Source organism: Phyllobates terribilis, unplaced genomic scaffold (assembly GCF_046119375.1).
Source record: "Phyllobates terribilis strain yellow unplaced genomic scaffold, ASM4611937v1 Scaffold_1__5_contigs__length_1240528914, whole genome shotgun sequence".
In the NCBI taxonomy this organism is placed as follows: Eukaryota; Metazoa; Chordata; class Amphibia; order Anura; family Dendrobatidae; genus Phyllobates; species Phyllobates terribilis.
The window spans coordinates 174,005,249-174,013,242 of NW_027362761.1; the positions used below are offsets into that span (position 1 = coordinate 174,005,249).

The following is a 7,994-nucleotide window of genomic DNA, read 5'->3' on the forward strand; positions in this document are numbered from 1 at the left end:
TCCCTCTCACCGCCGCGCTCCTTGCCCGGCGTCCTCCAGCGCTCCTCTTCCTGCTTCTGCTGCCGGCGCGCGCAGCTTCCCGGGCACTGTGCTTAGGGCGCGAACGCGCTCCCTCCCTCTTAAAGGGGCCGCGCGCACCGCCCTAAGGAGTCCCCGGCCAATTGCCGGAGGTCCTCCCATATATTAGGCACCTCCTCCAAAATGGAGGTGCCCGAGCAATAGTTGATGCACGCTGTACTTACCTCTGCTTCAGCCCTCAGGTCCCGCTGCTAGCCTGACTACTAGTCCTGCCCGCCAGCCTGACTATCAGTCCAGTCCGCCAGCCTGACTACTCCCCAGCCGGACAGTCTGCCTTCCGTTCAGTCCGCCAGTCTGTCTATGGGCTATGCCCACCTGCTTACCTGGAAGCACCTGCCTGTTACCTGTCAGCCTACCTGGAGGCTCCTGCCCGTCACTTGCCGTGACCACCTGACAGCCTACCTAGAGGCTCCCGCCTGTCACTTGCCGTGACCACCTGACAGCCTACCTAGAGGCTCCTGCCTGTCACTTGCCGTGACCACTTGTCAGCCTACCTGGAGGCTCCTTCCCGTCACTTGCCGTGACCACCTGACAGCCTACCTAGATGCTCCCGCCTGTCTCCTGCTGTCTCTGCCAGTTCATCTACCCGGATCTCTCGTCAGCCTGCCTGCTGTGCCCATTTGCAGTATCGGTCAGTCTCAGCCATCTGACCCGTGGGAGTCACCTGCTCCCTTACAAGGTAGTCCCCAGAGTAGCACCTGGTCCCTCTGCTCGGTCCCTCCCTGGTCACGGAGTCGTTAGCCGCCGTACGACCTAGGTCAGTCCGAGTTGATACTTAGTTACGCCCCTCTGGGTCCCTCCTTGCACCGCAGCACAGAGGTTCCACCACCCGGATCCATAACACCATGTAAGTGCGGCTCCGGGCTTTCACAAAATGTCGGCAGGAGCTCCCGTACCGAAGAAACCCTGCAGCTTCGCACATCCAAACACCCCCTCCTCCCAGTGTGGGTCCCGCAGCATCGCCCCACTCCTGCTTCCGCCGCTGCCGCCAGCAGCAACCCTGTTGTCTTGCAAGTCCCTACACTAATATTACAACTCTGCATCCTGCAATATATTAGTATTGTGAACAGGTACTGGTAAGTATGGCCTTTTTCACCAGTGAGGCTCCCCAAAGTTCTTTATGCCCAGATGAGCAAGCAGTTTTCACAGAGTTGATTATAAATTGCACAGTCCTATATATGGATTCACTAATCTCTGCTTTAGCAACATGATTAACTTTGTGCTAATTTTTATGATTTAAAGCAGGGTTCCCCAACTCCAGTCCTCAAGGCCCACCAACAGGTCATGTTTTCAGGATTTCCTTAGTATTACACAGGTGATAATTCCATCACCTGCACAGGCAATAATTCCATCACCTGTGCAATACTAAGGAAATCCTGAAAACATGACCTGTTGGTGGGCCTTGAGGACTGGAGTTGGGGAACCCTGATTTAAAGAATTCAAGACACAAATATTCTAATAATTTAATCTTTATCAAGGCCTTTGACCACAGATGGTGAGACCTAGGCATCACCTTCATCTCTCTAGTGAGACCTCATTAGAAAAAGTTTGAGAAAATTATGGGGTTATTGTGCTCACTGAATGTGTAGTGAGTCTTGTCCCCCGCTGATTAGACACTTGTCCTATTCAAAAGATAGGTCATTCGTATTATTGCATGTGAAACCATTATTAATTATTTTTTTTTAAATTGAAATAAAATCCATAGGTGTCTGTTAAGTGATCCTTACCAATACAGATAGCCAAACTGTGCAGGTTACAGGAAAACATCATTTTTTCCTTGTAATCAGCCCCAAAGTTTTTAGCTTTCACATTTCAACATACTCTCATAGAAGAATCCATTGCTTTCAATGAGAGGAATGTTATGCATACTTATGAGAATCTCTTTAAAAGAAAGCTATATCCTTTTGTCCCTCATTTTTGCCATTATCAAAGCCCATAATTAAACCCACTCTGTGTACACAATAAGCTTCAGAGCGTTCATTCACACTCCTGGGCTACTTTCCAATTCCTAATTGCTCTGAAGATTTGAACAATTACTGTATGGTATATAAAGCTCAAATAATGGCCCCTTTTCCTGCTGAAAATGGGGGACAGAGGGGCACATTTTATAAGCGTTTTAAACATAGACTAGTAAATCCCACCAGTCTTCTCTATACTGCTGACTAGCTCACTTTAATGTTAAGCTGGTTCCATAAAACAAAATGAAATGCTCCTGCGGCTTGAGAAGTGAAATATCGCACTTCATAGCTTTTGACTGATTTGTTTATGATGATCAGAGCTTTCTTTTCTCTCCATTCTCCTGTGTAAAGTAGGTGTTAGAACTGATTTACAACTCTCTATACACCGTTTCCTTTCTACTTGTGGGAAGCAGTGTAAAATTAATGAAGCTTACTGCTAATTATTTCATGTATAATTTAAAAAAAAAAGGATTGGACTAGAAGAGCTTTGAACTCTTACAAATAATGAGAAATAGATTGCTTTGCTGTTAATGACAAACTCCACAGAAGAAGAATTCTCTTTTTGTCCTTCACTTGCCAATTTGTAATATCGCAACACCGTAGTCCCCGACCAGGGGAGGAAATTGGCAAGCTGAATTAGCGAGTAATAACAAGATGCCAGCCAACACAAACTGGCTGCTCCGTGCTGAACACCAAGATATTCCAGGTTTTAATTATGGTGTAGAGTGAGTGGGCAGGCAAAATCGCTCGTCTAAAATAAACACATTTATATAGTTCATGGAAACTGAATAGGATAACACTCTGCAAACAACAGTCAACTTTTCTATTCTACTTTTTATCGTAAAATTACTAATGGTTTAGAAGAATTTTATCTTCGGATCGAGAATCTCTTGTCTCTAAGAGTCACTTGCAGGACTTAAAGATAACCTGTCACTTGCTCAAAAAACTGAGTTAAATATCTTGTAAAAACACCTGAGCTTCCGAGTCTACTGCTCTTTTCTGTTTTGTGCTGCATCACTCCATTTTTAGAGATATTCACATTTCTTTCTTCTGGTGCGTACTAAGTGAAATCTCTGTTTTGCAGCCCAACGGTGTGTTTCGTCACCGTGTTCTCTGGAGGCATTTACCTTCACCCCTCTCTCCACAAACACTGTCAATCACAGGTTGATCACAAAGTATTGGATGCAATGGTAGCCAGAGACTAGTCTAGAGACCTTGGGGCAAGGCAATGATGAGGCATTCATGAGAAAACATCACATCAGTCCTACTCCCAGGATTATGGGGTGTGATGGCATAATGTACGGTAGTTGGACACCTCTAGTCTTCATTCCAGGTACACTATCAGCTTTACATTGATTTGGCCGTGGAATTACATTGATTTGGCCGTGGAACCAGTGGTTCCGCCATATCTCAAAAGTGTCCCAAGAGCCATTTTTCAAAGTGTTCCAGCAGCCTGCATGGCCTAAATGTGCTACCATGGTCTGCAGCGCCTCCAAACTGTGCACATCATCATGTCATTGGTCGGCAATAAATGCAAATATATACATACGGTATGCATATATAATACTGTGCAAAATTTTTAGTCAGGTGTGGAAAATATAGAAAGTATTAGTTTATTTTTCATCAATTAATAAAATACAAAGTGAATGAACAAAAGAGAAATCTAAATCAAATCATTATTGGCTAGACTACCCTTTGAATACAGAACAGCATCAAAGCATCAATTCTCCTACGTACACTTGCACACAGTTTTTGAAGGCACTTGACAGGGAAGTTTTGCCAAACATCTTGGAGAACTAACCACAGATCTTCTGTTAATGTAGGCTTGCACAAGTCCTTCTATCTTTTTATGTAATGCTAAACAGACTTGGTGATCAGGGTCATATCATTACTTCCAGGACTCCTTGTTCTTCTTTATGCTGAAGGTAGTTCTTAACGACTTGGCTGTATGTTTGGGGTCATTGTCCAGCTGCAGAATAATGCCGCAATTTTTCCACGCCTACCTAAAAATGTAGCATACAAACCATGAATCTGCAACAAAATCCTGGGATGAAATGTATATTTCATCCCCCAGATTCTAAAAGAGCAGCTGTCACCAGGTGAAAAGTGACCGTAACCAATTTGTGCTCTTATTCCCACTGCTCCCCTGATTATACCAATATTTTATTTTTAAATCGTAATACGGTTCCAGAGGTATAGGCCTTTTTATTTAGTTATAATTTTATGGTTATGGTCTTTAGGCAGAACAGAGTAAAGACACACACACAGAGAATCATTTGAACAATGCCCCTTTGGTAGAGACCATAAGAATTAGCATTGACTAAAAAGGCCCCCATCTCTAGAACTGTATTGTAGGTTTAAAAAATATGGTACTCATTGGGGCAACTGAATATATTAAGAGCAAAAATTGACCACTTTTGATCTGGTGACAGAAATCCTCCTTAAGTATGTCCATGTTTAGGTATTTTCTGTAGAATAAACATCCTGCTTTGGCAGGATATCTGACTCCAAATTCATGTAAAAAAAATGAATAAAAAAAAATAAAGCATCATGCTCATGCATTTGAAATTTTAAGCGAAGTCTTCTGGTGAAATATTAGGGAGCATGTCTAAGCCAAATCCTATCTTGGCTCTCTATAGACATACAGTAAAGGCCCATATTCATCAAAATATTTACGCCAGATTTCTCTAAAACATTTTGAAAAGTCGCAAAAGTTTTGCACAATTTGAGGCTGCGCAAAAATTTGCGACTTTTGGCGTTTTCACACCAGCTTCAGACATTTCCAGTGAAATGGGCTCGCTGAGGCAGGGCGGGGCGTGGTAACACCCACTCCTCAACCTCATGAAAAGCTTATGTCTCTGAGTGGAGTAAGAATTGAGGAGAGGCACATGCCACACACTATCGGTCCCTTTCTCATCCAAAAAAAATTGGACGAGTGGAAATCAAAAGGTTTACCTTTTGTCGTGTGAGTGCAATGCAAGTGTGCAATTATTTTCTCAGCTCGGATCCGTATGCAATCCATATGACATGTGTATGCAATCCGTATGCGGTTTTAACATCATCTTTTACATACTACTGTATACTACTGTATAATAATCTATGTAAACTTAAAAGCTAGTTGACAAAAATAATAAAGCAATCATAGATAGATAGATAGATAGATAGATAGGAAGTTCACAGCCAAAACCCCCCTGGCAATGAAGAAAAAAAACATCTTATATAAAGATATAGATAGATATAGAAATATATTAGATATGTAATAGATAGATATCCTGCAGATATATAATTTCACAGCCCCCTACGTATTTTAAAATTTCACCCTTTAGTTCCTTTCATGTGGAGCTTCCTACAAAGTTCCCCGATTCCGTCGTCCAAAGCCTTTGGAGCCTTGTTCTGAGGCTCCTTAGGCTTTTAGCAGCAGCCACTCCCAGCTCACGCTGTTCTCTGCGAGATCCGGCAACTGTGAACAGTAGTAATGTTACTGACGTCACCACTCTCCATAGTCGCTGGGTCTTGCGTTTTTTACTTTTTATTACTGGGTTAGCTATGGGGGTGTCTGATAGACACTTCTGCATTAATTATACCAGGGCTTGATGACAGCTGTGTTTTTGGACAATTCACAGCTGACATCAACCCCAAGCCCCATTACCCCGATTGCCAATGCACTAGGGCAACCGGAAAGAGCAAAGGCGAAGATCCAAACTTGGATCATCTCATGTGACGCTCCACGTCTGGGGCGGCTGCAGGCTGGAATTTTTAGGCTGGGAAGGGCCTATTAACCAGGGACCTTCCCAGTCTGATAATATCAGCTCACAGCTGTCTGCTTTACCTTTGCTGGTTTCATAAAATAGGTGGGGCCCCATGCTTTTTTTTTCAATTTTATCTATTTATTTATTAGGTTAAATAAGCATACAAATCTGTAGAATAAACTCCGCATGAAAGGCACTAAAGGGTGCAATTTTAAAATATGTAGGGGTTTATGAAATTATATATCTCCAGAATATCTATCTATTATATATCTAATATATTTCTATCATCTATCTATATCTTTATATAAGATGTTTTTTTTTTCTTTGTTGCCAGAAGGGTTCTGGCTGTGAACTTCCTATGCCTGACTGATGCAATTTCCTGGTTTGTTTGAGATATGTGCGTAAAAATCGGATGCCATACGGATTATCCCTGTGCCGTCCCTTTTTTTCTCACACCCATAGAATTGCATTGGCGAATCTCGTCCAATTTACACTTCCATACACAGTATGCTGGGATTTTTTCTCCTCACGTCGAATACAGGTGAGAAAAAATAGCAGATCTGCACTGCCTCATTAAATAACATTGGTTCGAGTGCAATCCGATTTTTTATCAGATTGTACTCGTCCGATTTATACACAAGTGTGAGCGAGTCCTTAAGACGCACCTGATTCATTAAGAGGCGTGTACCTCTTAATGGATCAGGAGCATCTGACTCCTCCATGCCCCCTCATCAAGACTAGTGTGAACTATGCTGATCTTGAATGGGGGCCAAAGTGTAAAATTTAGTGTAGTGTCACATCAGCAAAGCTCTAGACAGGGAAAACACAAGCAAAAGCAAAACAAAAAACCCAATGATATTTACAAAATATTTATATTCCAGGAATTTGTTTTTTTGCAGGATTGTAATTGGGTAGAGTTGGTGAACATGTCACATGTGCTAGGGAAAGAGGCAACAAGCCACCCTACATTGGCCAGTATAAATTCAAGGTCAGTACTGAAAATTGAATCTTTGCTCTATTGGGTGGAAAGCACAGCTTCACCTTTGATTTCCTTTCCTAAGGGATATACTTTATACAGTTATTATTATTATACACCATATCTGTTCAACGCAAAAGAAATAAAGAAGCTCACCACGCCAATATTGTTCAGGATACACAGGAAAGTTGATGAATGGGTGCCAATTCCAGCTGGTGAAGCTCAGCAACTGTAGAACCGAAGAAGAAAAAGGATTTTAAGGCACTTCCATCCATAAAATTCATCTTTTTATTAGAGATTTATTTAAAAACAGGAGGATTCACCATGAGGATAAAACGTTACGCGTTTCTGGCGTACACTAAGCCCTTAGTCATAGGATTTCCTATAAAAAGATTGATTTTATGGACGGAAGTGCCGGAAAATCCTTTTTTCTTCTTCGGTTCTATAACTCCTCAAGTCTTCAGAAAAAAATTAAATGCACTATCACACCTCTGCATTGCTCTTTTTAGTACTACTTTTTACAACCTGTAGTCTCCAATGATCTTAATAGTTCTAATAAGGTTGCATTCAGATGATTAATGGCAAATTTGTCTGAAAAAAAACAGGCAATTTTCTTTAGTTGAATTAGTTTTGTGTCCGAGTGCAATCCGAGCCACAACGATGACTATGCGCCAGGCCTACTAATCAGAAGAGGCACCAGGAATGCCGGCAGGTAGGAGCTCCAGTGGCCATGGACTACTGATACGGTCGCTAGAACAGGATCGTCCATTTCTTTTTGATCACCTCTAATTGATAACGCTCCTGAACTGTTCTGATTTCATGGTCTCTGTCTAACTCACAGTAGAGACACACCGAATGAAATAAAGAAAAAATGCATTATTAAGTAAACTGAATCATGATTAGCAGCAGACCAGAGGTACAAAGGTTACATATGGTTAGTTATTTATTAGAACGGACTGCACTATAATGTCTCTCATTAGTTAAATAGTTTCCTGGTCAATCATTTATAACATACAAAAAATTATGAGGTAGCTACTCCTTTTAAAGCTTTCCTTACATGGCCACACTATGCCGCTAAGTATTTGGTTCTTGCATAGAGTCATAAGACACCCTTCTGCATAAAGACTGATGAAAGTTTTTGTGCGACAATGGCTTTTTTTCTTCAATATTCAGCTTTCAATTTAATAATTAGGCTGAGTTGTTATATGAATACAATACGTTACGTTAACAAAG

General features: G+C 41.7%; 1 long non-coding RNA gene across 1 annotated transcript; it reads right to left on the minus strand.

The window, feature by feature from the left end:
- Window positions 1-3,770: 3,770 nt before the first annotated feature.
- Window positions 3,771-7,615, minus strand: LOC141166180 (uncharacterized). Its single transcript, XR_012251253.1, has 3 exons — window positions 7,085-7,615; window positions 6,918-6,990; window positions 3,771-4,039 (listed from the first exon to the last, which is right to left on the minus strand). It is a non-coding gene; the product is annotated as an uncharacterized lncRNA (long non-coding RNA).
- Window positions 7,616-7,994: the final 379 nt, after the last annotated feature.